The sequence below is a fragment of the Kogia breviceps genome, chromosome 8 (genome assembly GCF_026419965.1).
Source record: "Kogia breviceps isolate mKogBre1 chromosome 8, mKogBre1 haplotype 1, whole genome shotgun sequence".
Taxonomy (NCBI): domain Eukaryota; kingdom Metazoa; phylum Chordata; class Mammalia; order Artiodactyla; family Physeteridae; genus Kogia; species Kogia breviceps.
Genome location: NC_081317.1, coordinates 83,891,809 through 83,910,092, shown reverse-complemented (window position 1 = coordinate 83,910,092; position 18,284 = coordinate 83,891,809).

The following is an 18,284-nucleotide window of genomic DNA, read 5'->3' as shown; positions in this document are numbered from 1 at the left end:
CAGAGGATTGGGGCCAACCAGCACTCACCAACCTGAGATGCTTGTCTGCTCACACGTTGGGGCGGGTGGGGGCTGGGAGCTGAGGCTCCAGCTTCAGAGGTCAGATCCCAGGGAGAAGACTGGGGTTGGCTGCATGAACACAGCCTGAAGCGGGCTAGTGCACCACAGCTAGCCGAGAGGGAGCCCGGGAAAAAGTCTGGACCTGCCTAAGAGGCAAGAGACCATTGTTTTGCAGTGCATGAAGAGAGGGGATTCAGAGCATTGCCTAAATGAGCTCCAGAGATGGGCACAAGGCGCGGCTATCAGTGCAGACACCAGAGATGGGCATAAGACGCTAAGGCTGCTGCCGCCGCCACCAGGAAACCTGTGTGCAAGCACAGGCCACTGTCCACAGCTCCCCTCACGGGAGCCTGTGCAGCCCACTACTGCCAGGGTCCCGTGATCCAGGAACAACTTCCCAGGGAGAACACACGGCGTGCCTCGGGCTGGTGCAATGTCACACCGGCCTCTGCCACCACAGGCTCACCCCTCATTCTGTACCCCTCCCTTCCCCCAGCCTGAGTGAGCCAGAGTCCCCTAATCAGCTGCTACTTTAACCCTGTCCTGTCGGGCAGGGAACAGACTCCCTCAAGCAACCTACATGCAGAGGCAGGGCGAAATCCAAAGCTGAACCCCAGGAGCTGTGTGAACAAAGAAGAGAAAGGGAAATTTCTCCCAGCAGCTTCAAGAGCAGTGGATTAAATCTCCACAATCAATTTGATATACCCTGCATCTGTAGAATACCTGAATAGACAAAGAATTATCCCAAAATCAAGGTGGTGAACTTTGGTAGCAACTGAAGATTTGGGGTTTGCTTTCTGCATCTAATTTGTTTCTGGTTTTATGTTTATCTTAGTTTAGTATTTATAGTTTATTATGATTGGTAGATTTGTTTACTGATTTGGTTGCTCTCTTCCTTTTTAAAATTTATATATGTATATATATATATATATATATATATATATATATATATATATATATATTCCCTCTTCTCTTTTTGTGAGTGTGTATGTGTATGCTTCTTTATGTGATTTTGTCTGTATAGCTTTGCTTTTACCATTTGTCCTAGGGTTCAGTCTGCTGGTTGGTTTTTTGTTTTTTTTTTTTTTTTTTTTTTTTTTTAGTATAGATTTTAGTGCTTGTTATCATTGGTGGATTTGTTTTGTTTTTTGGTTTGGTTACTCTCTTCTTTCTTTCTTTTTTTCATTACTTTTTTATTTTTAATAATATTTTTTAAAATTTCTTATTTTAATAACATTATTTTATTATTATTATTTTTTCTGTCTTTACTTTCTCCCTTTTCTTCTGAGCCATGTAGCTGACAGGGTCTTGGTGCTCTGGCCAGGTGTCAGGCCTGAGCCTCTGAGGTGGGAGAGCCGAGTTCAGGACATTGGAGCACCAGAGACCTCCTGGCCCCACGTAATATCAATCGGCAACAGCTCTCCCAGAGATCTCCATCTCAACGCTAAGACCCAGCTCCACTCAACGACCAGCAAGCTCCAGAGCTGAACACCCCGTTCCAAACAACTAGCAAGACAGGAACACACCCCACCCATTAGCAGAGCGGCAGCCTAAAATCACAATAAGTTCACAGACACCTCAAAACACACCACCAGACACAGTCCTGCCCACTAGAAAGACAAGATCCAGCCTTATCCACAGAACACAGGCACTAGTCCCCTCCACCAGGAAGCCTACATAACCCACTGAACCAACTTTATCCACTGGGGGCAGACACCAAAACAATGGGAACTATGAACCTGCAGACTGCGAAAAGGAGACGCCAAACACAGTAAGTTGAGCAAAATGAGAAGACAGAGAAATACACAGCAGATGAAGGAGCAAGGTAAAAGCCCACCAGACCAAACAAATGAAGAGGAAATAGGTAGTCTACCTGAAAAAGAACAGAGTAATGATACTAAAGATGATCCAAAACCTTGGAAATAGAATGGAGAAAATACAAGAAACATTTAACAAGGACCTAGAAGAACTAAAGAGCAAACAAACAATGATGAACAAAACAATAAATGAAATTTAAAATTCTCTAGAAGGAATCAATAGCAGAATAACTGAGGCAGAAGAACGGATAAGTGACCTGGAAGATAAAATAGTGGAAATAACTACTACAGAGCAGAATAAAGAAAACAGAATGAAAAGAATTGAGGACAGTCTCAGAGACCTCTGGGACAACAATTAAATGCACCAACATTCAAATTATACGGGTCCCAGAAGAAGAACACACAAAAAAAGGGACTGAGAAAATATTTGAAGAGATTATAGTTGAAAACTTCCCTAACATGGGAAAGGAAATAGTCAATCAAGTCTAGGAAGCACAGAGAGTCCCATACAGGATAAATCCAAGGAGAAACACACCAAGACTCATATTAATCAAACTATTAAAAATTAAATACAAAGAACAAATATTAAAAGCAGCAAGGAAAAACTAACAAATAGCATACAAGGGAATCCCCATAAGGTTAACAGCTGACCTTTCAGCAGAAACTCTGCAAGCCAGAAGGGAGTGCAGGACATATTTAAAGCGATGAAAGGGGAAAACCTACAACCAAGATTACTCTACCCAGCAAGGATCTCATTCAGATACAATGGAGAAATTAAAACCTTTACAGACAAGAAAAAGCTAAGAGAATTCAGCACCAACAAACCAGCTTTACAACAAATGTTGAAGGAACTTCTCAAGTCAGGAAACACAAGAGAAGGAAAAGACCTACAATAACAAACCCAAAACAATTAAGAAAATGGTAACAGGAATATACATATCGATAATCACCTTAAATGTAAATGGATTAAATGCTCCAACCAAAAGACATAGACTGGCTGAATGGATACAAAAACAAGACCCCTATATATATGGTGGCTACAAGAGACCCACCTCAGACTTAGGGACACATACAGACTGAAAGTGAGGGGATGGAAAAAGATATTCCATGCAAATGGAAATCAAAAGAAAGCTGGAGCAGCAATTGTCATATCAGACAAAATAGACTTCAAAGACTATTACAAGAGGCAAAGAAGGACACTACATAATGATCAAGGGATCAAACCAAGAGGAAGATAAAACAATTGTAAATATTTATACACCCAACATAGAAGCACTTCAATACATAAGGCAAATGCTAAAAGCCACAAAAGGGGAAATTGACAGTAACACAATTATAGTAGGGGACTTTAACATCTTGCTTTCACCAATGGACAGCTCATCTAAAATGAAAATAAATAAGGAAACACAAGCTTTAAATGATACATTAAATGAGATGGACTTAATTGATATTTATAGGACATGCCAACCAAAAGCAACAGAATACACTCTCTTCTCAAGTGCTCATGGAACATTCTCCAGGATAGATCATATCTGGAGTCACAAATCAAGCCTGCATAAGTTAACAAAAACTGAAATCATATCAAGTATCTTTACCGACCACAATGCTATGAGACTAGTTATGAATTACAGGAAAAAACCTGTAAAAAATACAAACACATGGAGGCTAAACAATACACTACTAAATAACTAAGAGATCACTGAGGAAATAAAAAAATACCTAGAAACAAATGACAATGAAAACACGATGAACCAAAACCTATGGGACGTAGCAAAAGCAGTTCTAAGAGGAAAGTTTATATCAATACAATCCTACCTCAAGAAACAAGAAACATCTCAAACAAAAAACCTAACCTTACACCTAAAGCAATTAGAGAGAGAAGAACAGAAAAAAAAAAAAAAAAAAAAAAAAAAAAAAACCCAAAGTTAACAGAAGGAAAGAAATCATAAAGATCAGATCAGAAATAAATGAAAAAGAAATGAAGGAAATGATAGCAAAGATCAATAAAACTAAAAGCTGGTTCTTTGAGAAAAGAAACAAAATTGATAAACCATTAGCCAAACTTATCAAGAAAAAAAAGGGAGAAGGCTCAAATCAATAGAATTAGAAATGAAAAAGGAGAAGTAACAATTGACACTGCAGAAATACAAAGGATCATGAGAGATTACTACAAGCAACTATATGCCAACAAAATGGACAACCTGAAAGAAATGGCAAATTCTTAGAAAAGCACAACCTTCTGAGACTGAACCAGGAAGAATAGAAAATATAAACAGAACAATCATAAGCACTGAAATTGAAACTGTGATTAAAAATCTTCCAACAAAAGCTCAGGACCAGATGGCTTCACAGGTGAATTCTATCAAACATTTAGAGAAGAACTAACACCTATTCTTCTCAAACTCTTCCAAAATATAGCAGAGAGAGGAACACTCCCAAACTCATTCTACGAGGCCACCATCACCCTGATACCAAAACCAGACAAAGATGTCACAAAGAAAGAAAACTACTGGCCAACACCACTGATGAACATAGATGCAAAAATCCTCAACAAAATACTAGCAAACAGAATCCAACAACACATTAAGAGGATTATACACCACAATCAAGTGGGGTTTATCCCAGGAAGGCAAGGATTCTTCAGTATATGCAAATCAATCAATGTGATAAGCCATATTAACAAATTGAAGGAGAAAAATCATAAGATCAGATCAATAGATGCAGGAAAAGCTTTTGACAAAATTCAACACCCATTTATGATAAAAACCTTCCAGAAAGTAGGTACAGAGGGAACTTACCTCAACATAATAAAGGCCATATAAGACAAACCCACAACGAACATCATTCGCAATGGTGAAAAATTGAAACCATTTCCCCTAAGATCAAGAACAACACAAGGTTGCCCACTCTCATCACTATTATTCAACATAGTTTTGGAAGTTTTAGTCACAGCAATCAGAGAAGAAAAAGAAATAAAGGAATACAAATCGGAAAAGTAAAGCTGTCACTGTTTGCAGAAGACATGACACTATACATAGAGAATCCTAAAGATGCTACCAGAAAACTACTAGAGCTAATCAATGAATTTGCTAAAGTAACAGGATACAAAACAAATGCACAGAAATATCTTTCATTCCTATACACTAATGATGAAAAACCTGAAAGTGAAATTAAGAAAACACTCCCATTTACCATTGCAACAAAAAGAACAAAATACTTAGGAATAAACCTACCTAAGGAAACAAAAGACCTATATGCAGAAAACTATAAGACACTGATGAAAGACACTAAAGATGATAAAAACAGATGGAGAGATATACCATGTTCTTGGATTGCAAGAATCAAGTGTGAAAATGACTATACTACCCAAAGCAATCTAAAGATTCAGTGTAGTTCCTATCAAACTACCAATGAAATTTTTCACAGAACTAGAAAAAAAAATTTCACAATTTGTATGGAAACACAAAAGACCCCGAATAGCCAAAGCAATCTTGAGAAAGAAATAAGGAGCTGAAGGAATCAGGCTCCCTGACTTCAGAGTATACTACAAAGCTATAGTAATCAAGACAGTATGGTACTTGCACAAAAACAGAATTATAGATCAATGGAACAGGATAGAAAGCCCAGAGATAAACCCATACACATACGGTCACCGAATCTTTGATAAAAGAGGCAAGAATATACAATGGAGAAAAGACAGCCTCTTCAATAAGTGGTGATGGGAAAACTGGAAGCTACATGTAAAAGAATGAAATTAGAACACTCCCTAAGACCATACACAAAAATAAACTCAAAGTGAAGTAAAGACCTAAATGTAAGGCCAGACACTATCAAACTCTTAGGACATAAACCACAGCAAGATCCTTTTTGACCCACTTCCTAGAGAAATGGAAATAAAAACAAACAAATGGGACTTAATAAAACTTAAAAGCTTTTGCACTGCAAAGGAAACCAAAAACAAGACGAAAATACAACCCTCAGAATGGGAGAAAATATTTGCAAATGAAGCAACTGACAAAGGATTAATCTCCAAAATATACAAGCAGCTCACGCAGCTCAATACCAAAAAACCAAACAATCCAATCCAAAAATGGGCAGAAGACCTACATAGACATTTCTCCAAAGAAGATATAAAGACTGCCAACTAACACATGAAAGGATGTTTACCATCACTAATCATTAGAGAAATGCAAATCAAAACCACAATGAGGTATCAACTCATACTGGTCAGAATGGGCATCATCAAAAAATCTACAAACATTAAATCATGGAAAGGGTGTGGAGAAAAGGGAATCCTCTTGCACTGTTGGTGGGAATGTAAATTGATATAGCCACTATGGAGAAGAGTATGGAGGTTCCTTAAAAAACTAAAACTATAAGTACCATATGACCCAGAAATCCCACTACTGGGCATATACCCTGAGAAAACCATAATTCAAAAATAGTCATGTACCACAATGTTCATGGCACTTCTATTTACAATAACCAGGATATGGAAGCAACCTAAGTGTCCACTGACAGATGAATGGATAAAGAAGATGTGGCACATATATACAAAGGAATATTAGCCATATAAAAGAAATGAAACTGAGTTATTTGTAGTGAAGTGGATAGACCTAGAGATTGTCTGTAAAGTGAAGTCAGAAAGAGAAAAACAAATACGGTATGCTAACACATATATATGGAATCTAAAAAAAAATGGTTCTGAAGAACCTAGGGGCTGGACAGAAATAAAGACACAGATGTAGAGAATGGACTTGAGGACACAGGGAGAAGGACTGGTAAGCTGGGACAAAGTGAGAGAGTGGCATGGACATATATACACTACCAAATGTAAAATAGATAGCCAGTGGGAAGCAGCTGCATAGCACTGGGAGATCAGCTCGGTGCTTTGTGTCCACCTAGAGGGGTGGGGTAGGGAGGGTGGGAGGGAGGGAGATGCAAGAGGGAAGAGATATGGGGATATATGTATAGCTCATTCACTTTGTTATACAGCAGCAACTAACACAACATTGTAAAGCAATTATACTCCAATAAAGATGTCAAAAAAATGCAGGGGGAAAGTGGGTTCATAAATTCAGATGACAGACGCCAATGAGAAGAGTAAAATGGGAAGATTTCATTGAAAGTTTAGATCATATTTTTCTGCCTGAACTGAATATGGGAGACTACAGAGGAAAATACTTTTCATGGGGAAGAGACCAACATCAGCGAGAACAAAAAGGAGAAAGCAAGCATGCCATGTAGAGACGAATGTTTAAACATTGTGTATAATGGCAGGAACTGAAAACAAACAGCCCAAATGTTCAATCATAAGCGGTTGTTTAAATAAATTAATGCATATCTACTTAATACAATATTCTCTTGGTATTAACATAATACATTTGTATTGATGAGAAAAAACATCCAAACTATATTATTCATCTAAAAAGTAGAATATTATATATATGGAGTATGATTTCATTGTGAAAATATAAAAATAGATATAATTGTAAACATTAGGATGCACAACAAATATTATATATATAACAAAATTTTATATTATATATAAAATATTTGGCATGAATACTAATACTTATAAATATATATACACCAAACATTATATATTACAATATATACAAAATACTATAAAAATATTATAAATATACCAATGTTTGGTTAAGATATATCAAACATTAATATTAATAAACATAATTATATTATATAAATTATAAAATTATATTAACATCAGACATATATAATATAAATATTACATATACTATTTGGTTTATGTCATAATATTTATAATAGGATAATTATTCTATATCATTTATATTTATTACATGTACATACATCCTAGATGGCAGATTAGAGATTAGGTCTCTTTTATACATTCTGAGTTTTTTGAAATTAGCATTTATTATTTTAATAATCGGGGAAAAACCCAAAGATGATCTTTTAAAAGGGCAGTTTGAATAAAATAATTAGAATGGGAGACTTTTCTTAGAGTACTATTTGAAGAGTGACTGAAAAGGAAATTGAAACAGTATACATAGCCCCATCATTTGAGTCGTTTGGCATAAAAGGAAATGAAGATATGGAACCAGAACTATGCATGTTAGAAGAAAAAAAACCAGTTGAAAGCAGGAATGAGGGGCACTGTACAAAATAGGAAATAATGCCTAGCTTATGTCACTTAATGAATTAAGAAGGAATATGATTGAGGGTATACATGGAAGAGTGGGCTTTGGTGATAAGACAATGTTTCGTTTTCTTGAACTGAGATTGATGCACAGATAGGCATAGAGATTTTAGGGACAAAGGCAAATGTTGAAGGATGCTCTAATAGTTAACTGAAATAGATGAGAGGGCCTCTGCTTAGGGAGGAAGGTCTAGAGGTGCAATAGGGATTTTTTTGTTTGTTTTTCTGAATTCTATTTTATTTTTTTATATAGCGTGTTCTTATTAGTAACATATTTTATACATATGAGTGTATATATGTCAATCCCAATCTCCCAATTCATCTCACAACCACCATCACCACCCCCACTTTCACCACTTGGTGTCCATACATTTGTCCTCTACTTCTGTGTGCAATAGGTTTTTGAAAACACCTTTCTCAAAGTTACTTGTATTCATTAGAACACAGATTTGGCTACTGTAACAAAGCCCCAAATACAGAAGATTGAAGTGTATTTCTCTTTCATGGAAGAGTCAGTGCTTAGGTGATTGGCAACTCAAGGATATAGGGACACCAGGCTGACAGCAACTTAATGCTCTGCCCTCTGACTGTGCAACACTCATGTTCTCCATAGTTCAAGGTAGTTTACCACCATGACCATGTTTCAATCATCAGATATAGAAAGAAACTGCAGTAGGAGGGCACAACCGTATTCCTCTTTAAAGAAGTTTCATAAACCACTTTTACTAATATAGCATTGGCCAAAACCTAGTTGTATGGCCATATCTAGCCATGAGGGAAGCCGGGAAAAGCAGTCTTTTACTGGACGTTTATGTAAATAAAAATGTAATGTTATGAAAAAAAGGAGAAAAGGATACTGAGAGACAACAAGGAGTTCCCACCACAGCAACACTACCAGATGATTCAGTATAAGGAACAACAACAACAAAATATTCTAAGAGCTCAAGCCTCTGTCAGCAAAACACTCATGAGAATCACTTCATAATCAGAATCCTCTGAGTTAAATGTGGGTAAGCCATCTTTAGGTTGAAAAGAAACACACCCTTACATAGGGTGGGTTTAATTAATTCATTACATGAATTAATGAATCCCCAAAAATGATGGTCCTAAGTTACATAATAAACTGAGCCACATAAACAGCAAATGCAGCAGAAGTATTGAACTATAATTATGTAAAGAGCTTGAATGACATACTCGAGCTGATGCTTTATGAATAGGACCTCAGTTGAAGCTTGTTTGCTCTCTCTTCTGCAATGTTTGTATGTTGCTTTAGAAGTTTCATATCAATTTCTGAATATAAGTTCTCATTTCCATTCATTTCCTTTATTCCTTCACTCCACAGCTCACAATAACACCCTTTCAAAAAATTTAACATTTAATTTTCCCCCAAACTTCTCATCTTTTGGTATGCACATATTTATTGTCTCTCAGCCAAAGGCTCGGTTTTACTTTATCTTCTGCCAATATTACTAATGATACTAGCATATCTCTAGATATAAAGGGGCAGTGCTCTCAAGCATCACTTTCACCATCCACCAACTCTCTTCACTTACCACTTTTTGTAATGGAAATATTTTTCTCTTCATCCTGCCTCCCAACTTTGGGATCTTTATTGACTATCTCACTTTATTCAAACATATTTTATGTACCTCCAAATCCTATCAAGTCTTTTAAACTTCTCAGAAATCCATCCCATCCTGCCTGATTCTTTTGTTGCTTATCTTATGACTAGTCCTAAAATTATGATTCATTTTCATGGCAGTTCATCTAAATCCATCAATGCCCCATTGTCTACATTTAGAAATCAAACTCCTGAATCCAGCCTTCAGGACCCTCTACAATTTGTTCTAAGCCCGTCTTTCCCATTTTACTCTAATTCACCATGGGAAGCAGCTTGGGCCTCACTACTTAAAGACTATGCCCTAACCAGCTGCATCCACCTCATCTTGGAGACTTACTGAATCAGAATTTTGCATTTGAACAAGAAACATCCCCTCCCTAGGTGACTGGTGTTCACTGGTTTTAGCAAGTTTTTTCACAAAAAATGACTTTAATCAATGTTATTACCACTGTTACCCTTCTGGTCAGTCTCCTGTTCCTTTGTTTTGTGTTCTTGCCCTAAGTAGATTGTTTTCCACTCATCTCATCCCCCAATTTTTTTTCCTAAAATCCAATTCAACTTTTACCACTAAGAATTTTTAATGTGGTAGATATTTGATTGTTAATAAGATTCTTTCCCAGTATAATATTAGCAAAGGGAGCAAGCCTGAACTCTGGGCTCTCATAATCTGAGAGATTTCTCACTCTGCTGGCTCCTGACACCATGGAAGTTAGGCTTGCTTCTGAGAAGAACAAGGCAGGCATCCTGGAGCAACATCTATTTACTTATAATCTTGACTTCCTGTCTGTCCTTTGCTTTGCTTGTTTGCATATTTGGCTGTAGTTCAAAGTGAAATAACTTTAATGTTGTCCAATTTTTCATTCCAGCCTATGTTTCAATTTGGACCAATCTATAGTCAAAGCCATATCAAGATCTATTTTATTTATTTTTTCTTAAAACCTAAACCTAGCACTAGGTATGCTCACTAATTAATAAATAATTAAATTGTTGACATTGAAATCCAGTGTGAAAAAAGCATACTCATTTGTGATCCTGTATTCAGTAACAGTTATACAGTAAGATGTCAGGTACCAACACAATTATCATCATTGTTACCATTTTTATTATAATTGTAATTTAAGACCAAGATGTCACCATGTTGAACAAATGGGTGAAAGGTGGCTTTCCTTTCCATATTGATAAGTCAAGACCAAGACTGATGATCTGTTAATAATAATGATCTCAATCCCACAGTGAATAAGCTTTTTAGGAAAAGTCCCTGCCTCATTTTACCTGAACTATTTTTACAAGAGGTACAGATATGTCATCTCATTATAGCTGTATAATGGTGGCCACAGCCTGCTTGTAAGAGCAATGAAGCCACAGATAAAATGTCCTGCCTTTTTTCTTAAAACAAGCACAAATTAGAATTATGCATGGTTTTATGAAGAATGCTTTGAACTCACAAGTATACAACATACTTAAGTACAGACCAGCTGTTAAAAACATTAAATGCTACCACTTTTGATTAAATTTGTATGGTGGTGACTTCAGTCCTCAGACCACACTCTCTAGGTCCATTCATTCTCCTCCCTGCTCTCCCAAACCCATTCCACTCATGCTTTCATGCATGGAAACTACTCTCATAAAAGTCTATATGTTTCCAAACTGATCGAAATCATTAATCTTCATCTTATTAAATTTTTAACAGTATCTGACATCCTTAATTGAGCCTTCCTTCTTGAGACTCTTCTGTTGACGTCATGACACTAAATTATTCCAGTTTTCCTTCTGCCCCACTGGCTTCTCCTTTTCAGCCTCCTTTGTCACCTCTTTCTCCTCTTTCTAACCTTTAAATGTTGACATTCTTTGGCTTTAGTCCTCAACTTTTTCCTTTTCTATCAGATGAACCCCTCCAGTTCCATGATTTTAAATACAATACAAACATTGCTGAACATTAGATTTACATCTGTATTTATCAGACAAACATTGTTGACCATTAGATTTATATCTGTATTTATCCTAAACTCTAGACTTTTGTTAACAATAGACTACCTGACTTTTATTTGAATTTCTAATAAACATACCAAACTTAACACATGGGAAACAAAATGATTTCCCAGCACATCAGTTGTCCTTTTAGCATTTGCCATGTGAGTAAAAGGCAACATCAATTACCCAACTGCTCAGGGCAAAAACCTTGTAGTAATCCATGGCTTCTCCCTTTTTCTCATATCCTACATCTCATGCATGCATAAATCCGATTGGTTCAATATTCAAAATACATCCCAGTCCAATTACTTCTCATCAAATCCACCAGTACCACCCTATAATGACTCTCTCCTGAACTTCCACAGAGATCCTTAAATGGTCATCCTGTTTCCACTCTTCCTTTTTCTACAGTCTGTCCTCCACCTGCAGCCAGAGGGATTCTATTAAAAAAATAAGTCAGATTTTTTAAAAAGTCACATCTTGTCACACAGTTTAATACTCTTCATTGGCTTCCCTTCACACTTACAATATGATCTAACATTCTTTCCTTACTACCCTGGTACTTTTGCCAAAGATATTTGCCTGGCTTCTTCCCTCACCTCCATTGCAATGATACACTTACATGAGATGGTAGAAAGAGCACTGTGATATCTCTGGCTGGATTTTATGATGGGGGTGCCCATTCCAGGGCAGCCAACAGAAGACATGCCTTAGGGTAACCAATTCCTCCCAGTTTGCCTGGGATGATCCTGGTTTTGGCATTGAAAGCCTCCTTGTGTTATGGGAAACCTCTCAGTCCTGGACAAATTGGGACAGTTGCTCACTTTACAACGTGTTCATAACCTGTAACTTATAAGTCCACTTTCTCATAGTGGCTCAATTAAGTCACTTTCTCATTTAAATCATGGATTTAAACAGGCTTTTACAGCCTCTAATTACAATTTTACTGTAGAGTGCAGACAACCAACTATTCCAGATTCTAAACAACTGATTTTCAAAGTGATGCCATGTATGATAATATACTTTTTTAAAGTCAAGTATAGTTGATTTACAATTTTATATTAGTTTCAGGTGTACAACACAGTGATTCAATATTTTTATAAATTATACTCCATTTAAAGTTATTATAAAAATATTGGCTATATTTCCTGTGCTATACAATATACCTTTAATAAAACTCCCCAATTAAAAATTTGAAACATGAACAGACACAAGTGTAGAGCTATCATTTTCTACCCATAAGAAGTGCTTTTTGCATTGAAGAAAACCAAAAAAGAAAAGCAACCCTTAGAGGGTTGCAATTAAAGATAAAGTTTTATTATTTTATTTTTGGCAGTTTAACAATTGAACTGAAAAAACACTGATTCCCTATTTTCAAATATATAACATAAAATAAAAGCAATGCAAATGAGATGATAATAGATATTTGTTCCCTGATGATGAAAATATTTCTGTATCATTTGAATAAAATGTCTATTTGTAAAGCATTTACTTTATTACAGTTATATGTGTAAAAACCATTGTTCATAATATCTTATATGCCAAATCAAACTATTCATTTTAAAAATAGGAAATGCTGTTATTTTTTAAATTTATTCAAAGTAGCCCAATTCCTTCATATCATGGTTAGACAGTATTTTTATTTATTTTCTCTTTAGCGTATTCTTTTCTCCTTAACTCTTTGTTGGTTTACAGTATTTGAAATTTTCCTATTTTCTCTCCTTTTATTTGTAAGGAGGGGAAACAATAAACATTTTTTGGTTAAAAATGGCACCTTAAAACATTTATTAAACAAAGTATATATGGTCAGTTCCTTTTTCCATTTAAAAAGCAGGAAAAAGGTCTAAAGCTGATGATACAATCTGTGGTCTTTGCTGATTTTTGCTTTAGTGGCTTATCATCTTCAGCCAGTGAATAATTCTTTCATTTGAGCTCATCTTGTCCCTGATGGCCCAATTATTGCTTCTGGGTAATGACCCAGTGAGATCTTATTTAGAAAGGAACTAACTCCTAAACAGCACATAGTGATGCCTTTTTGACATCAAAGAAGCCACAAAGGACATCCGCATTATCATACAGAGTAAAATGGGTCCAGTAAAATTAGGTTCCAGCTGAGAAGAAAGCTTCCTGAAGGCATTTGGTGCCACAGAATCATTGTCTAGATCAAATGTTCCATTAGAAATTGTAATTAGTTTCATTCTTCATTCTCCCAGATGTCATTCATAAAAAATCATTAGGTAGTCATGTTTTCACCACAAGGTAGGCTTTTATGCAACCTTGAATCTGCTCCGTTACTTGCCTAAACAATCCAGTTCTTTAAATAGTCTCCTTTAGATCCTTTTTTACCTCTTCATCATTACTCTTTGTGTTTTTATTATTCTGTTTCTGTTTTTCAAATTTTAAAAAGCAAACACCCAAACTGGCTATTGCAAAAATTGTTTTCTCAGGGCACTGGAGAGAATTGCTCTCTAGTGTAGAATGCACAAAGAAGGAAGTGCTTGACTATTTCTTGTCATGAGATCGTAACTGGAAAAAGCAGATTACGGAAACTTCAATTTACCGTGTTTTTTAAAATTAAAACAACTCAAGCAAAAATGCAAGATAAAGTTAAAAACGAGGAACATTATCTAGTTATTGGAACTGCTGATGTATTTAGGATGTCAGGACGCTAGGAAAGTAAAACTGGGAAGAAAAGTAATGTTCGTAGGAGAGAGTGGAGAATATTGATGGGTAGGGTGGGACGGGGTGACAATCACAGACCAGCCAAGATTCTATCTTGTCTGCTACATTGACCCAAGTACAGCACGAAATAATGACAATGGAAACAGACACCAAAATGAGTAGCCAACAACAAATCTAGAGCATTGGCAGTATCATTAATAACTTCTGTCAGTTAATGATAAGTTTTTACTGCCTCTTCTATTTGTATGATTGCTCTGATAGCTTGTATAAACAGTGAATCAGTAATCCTCCCAGTGGGAGTACTTCAATAGTCAAAGGTGATCTTCTTTTAGAACTCATAACAGGATTCAGAATTCCCATGCTTAGTGACTTACAGAATTAGGTTACGTACATACAAACTTTGAAATTTCAAAAGTGCATGAGGTGTTAACATGAGGCAAAAAGGACTAGGCATCCCTAGCCCCAAAGGAAGTAATATCCAATAGGAATACATGAAGATCCAGGAAGAAAAGGATTTGTACAGACCAAGGCCTTACATTAGCTGAATTACATATTTGGATCTCTATTATTCTTTTTTATATGGCAAGTATTTAGCTCATTGCCTTACAAAGATTACTAAATTTAAATTTAGATTTACCTAGGGTCTGATCAATAGATTACAGTAATTTGCTCTTTTTCTGAGAGGAACACTAGCAAAGTTAAAGTTTGATGTGCTAAAGGTCATTTTCCATGTAGATTCAAGCCAAAATGCTATCAGCTGTAATTTTCTATGGTTCACTTGATGAGATCAGAATTGCCCAGAAGTTTTTATCATGAAGATCCTATCATGGGTAGTACATACAGCAGCTGGTAAGATTGAGGGCAGTAGCTACTATTTGGGAAATCCAAGAAAGGCACTAGAATATGTTCTGACCTAACAATTATCATAAAAAGGAAAGAAAAGAGAAAAACGTTATTAGAGTTGTCAACATCAAGGAAAAAAGAGAGAAATAAGCAAACAATTAAAAAAGGAAAACAGGACTTATACAGGGGTCTTCATCTGCTACTTTGAGCATAAGCTTGGCTACATTCCAAGGTCATCACCTTGTTCCAAAGGTCCTGAGTTAGCTGTTTGTTTCTGAAGACAAGTGGATTCTAGAAGATTTCTGAGAATTCTCAGTATGAGTTCCTCTATTAGAGTAGCTTTCTAATTGTGCAGATACTCGATTGGTTCTTCAGTGATGAAACATGAACCCAAGGATCAACGTTCTGGATTTTCACTGCTGTATTTGTTATTATTGGTACCTAGTAAGATTTTTTCTGTATGAGTTTCAAGAGAAGTTCTTCCCTGATGTCTCCTCCAACAGACAAAATCTGGTTGAAGATAATGATGAGACTAAAGATCATATTGATGATGTAGAAAGGCAACCTTAACTTGTTGATAATAATTCTGGCATAGTTCCAGAGTCCCTTGAAATATTTTACCATGCCTGTATGCAGCAGATCAGAGTCTAGTATCAGAAATGAAACCCCTAAATGTGTGGGTCTTCCGTGCGTTTCATAGAAGGATAACTGATATGTCCGCAAGGGAGTGAGCCATATGGCATAAGGGATAATAAGAGTAGCTTTGGCCAAGGAAACTCAAGGGTTTCTGATGGCTTTTGTTAGGTGTACTTGATATATATCATTAGCTCTTTCAACCTTTCCAGAAGGTTGTGGGTATTAAGTGTAGTATAGTTGTTGAGTAAGGGGGTAACACCTTACAGAGTTCTTTAAAGTTTCCCATGAATTTCTACTTCAGTCACTTTATATACAAGTTGGTAAACCTAGGTTGGAAACACAAAATCAAACACCATTTTAGACATTGTATATTTTGAGCAAAGAAAGGGTTTAACCTGTTCTGAAAATATATAATAATGAAAACATATTCAAATCCCACGTAGGGGGGCAGATAGATAAAATTCATCCAAGATGGTCAAATGTCCCTTAAGGCTTTGTTTTATGTCCATGTCCTATCTTTAAGGTTTCTCCAACATTATATTGCTAACATATAGTTCATGAACTGATTATAAACTCTTCTGGCTTTTATTTTTTTTGACGTTTCCTAACCAAAGTTGATTTAAGATATTAACCAATGTGTCCGTAACTTGTTTAGTGGTTTCATGGAGAAATTTAGTTAATATCTATTTGAAATCATCTGGTGCCACCAACCAGACCATCTTGTGATCGTCAGAATTATCTGAGTGAAGGGTATGACCAGATTTTTTCTGTTCTTCCTTCTCAAAATAATGAGCTATACATTGATATTGCCTAATAGACTCTTTGAAATCCTCCAGCCATTTATCCTGTAAGGGTTTAGATAGGATCATAACCTTAGTTAAGGCTAATCATTTTGCATAATCACTTGATAGAGATTTTTCTTTAGATTCCATATTTTCTCCTTTTGCATGGGTCTCAAACTTTCTACGGCCAGCTCTCTAGGAGGTAGAAATGCATTTAAAAATTCCTCAACTCGTCCATTTTGGTGGATGTTGCAGCAGAGATGAGACCTTCTTTGTCTCTAAAGCAACCCAAAATCATGTCCTACTCCAAAAGCATCCTTGGTATCTGTATAAATGTTTATTCTAGGTTATTTTCTAGTTTACATGCTCTAGTAAGTGCAAAAAGCTCTGCGTTCTGGGTTGATTTTATGTCAGATAGAGAATTCTATTCTAAAGGAGAGATTAATTTAGTGAGAGCATATCTTGCTTCATAGGCTTCAGTTTCAACATTGAGGTATGATCCAGCAACAAATAATAGGTCATAATTCTCAATGAAAATCTCGATAAATCTGAGCAAGGTACAGAAAGTTCCCTATCTGAGGTAAGACAACCGTGAGGTTCCCTTTTCATTGTAGGGGCAGGATATTGTAACAGTGAATAGTAATGTAAGAAGGAGAAACTAACAGAATCTCAAGAGGTTAATCTGATTGCTGAAAAGTATTTTGTGTTCTCAATCAATAATGGAATGATTTTGTGTGAGGAACCATGAGGTTAAATGGGTTGCTGAGAACTAGTTCAGCAGAAGCATCAACAAATGCTCTAAAACAAGGGAAATAAGTCTTGCAACTAGGTCAAGCATAAAGCTATCGTAAGTGATGGGTTTTTAATGGTCCCCATGATGCTGAGCTAAAATCCCAAGGACTGCACATATTGTACATGCACAAATAGACAAAAAGGCCTTTTGTAGGTAGGGAAGACCTGTTCGTGTTTGGGCTCCCTAAGGAGAGGATCTCTTACTGATGACTTGGTCAATTCATAAAAAGGTGTTGCAATCTCAGAAAAATTTGATACCCATTGCCTGCAATGTCCAGATCAGCCTAGAAATTCTCTTAGCTATCAGTTTATGAGGGGTCTACACTATGTTTGGATAATCTTTATTCTATTTGGAGAGTGTTTTTCCCTCATTAGTTAAGTCATACTATAAATATGGACTATGCTTTGGCAAATTTGCAATTTATCTTTTGAAACTTTATGTCCCTCTTCTGCTAAGGCTGAGAACAAGTAAATAGAATCTTTTTACAAGCTTCTTTGTTCTCTGAACAAAGTGTTTGTTCTTTGAACAAATCATTTACATATTATATCAGAACTGAGTCACACAGAAAATTTAGACCTTCTAAGTCTTGAATGAAGACTTGGGAAAAACAGGAGGGGGCTTCGTTGAACCCTGGAGCATAACTTTCCACATATATCATTGTCTGCCACAAATACTGACTGTCCTGGGTTAGGGGAACACTGAAAAGAGCAGAGAAAAATTCCACTATGGTGAAATAGGTGGCTTTGGGCAGACTTGATGCCAGGATGGTATTTAGGTTAGGTACTACTGGGAAGAGAGAGTTAAGTTTTTGAATATTCTGAGACCTTTAACAATGATATCCTCATCTATTTGGTTTATTTACTGGTAACATAAGAGCATTACAAGGGCTAGTGCAGAG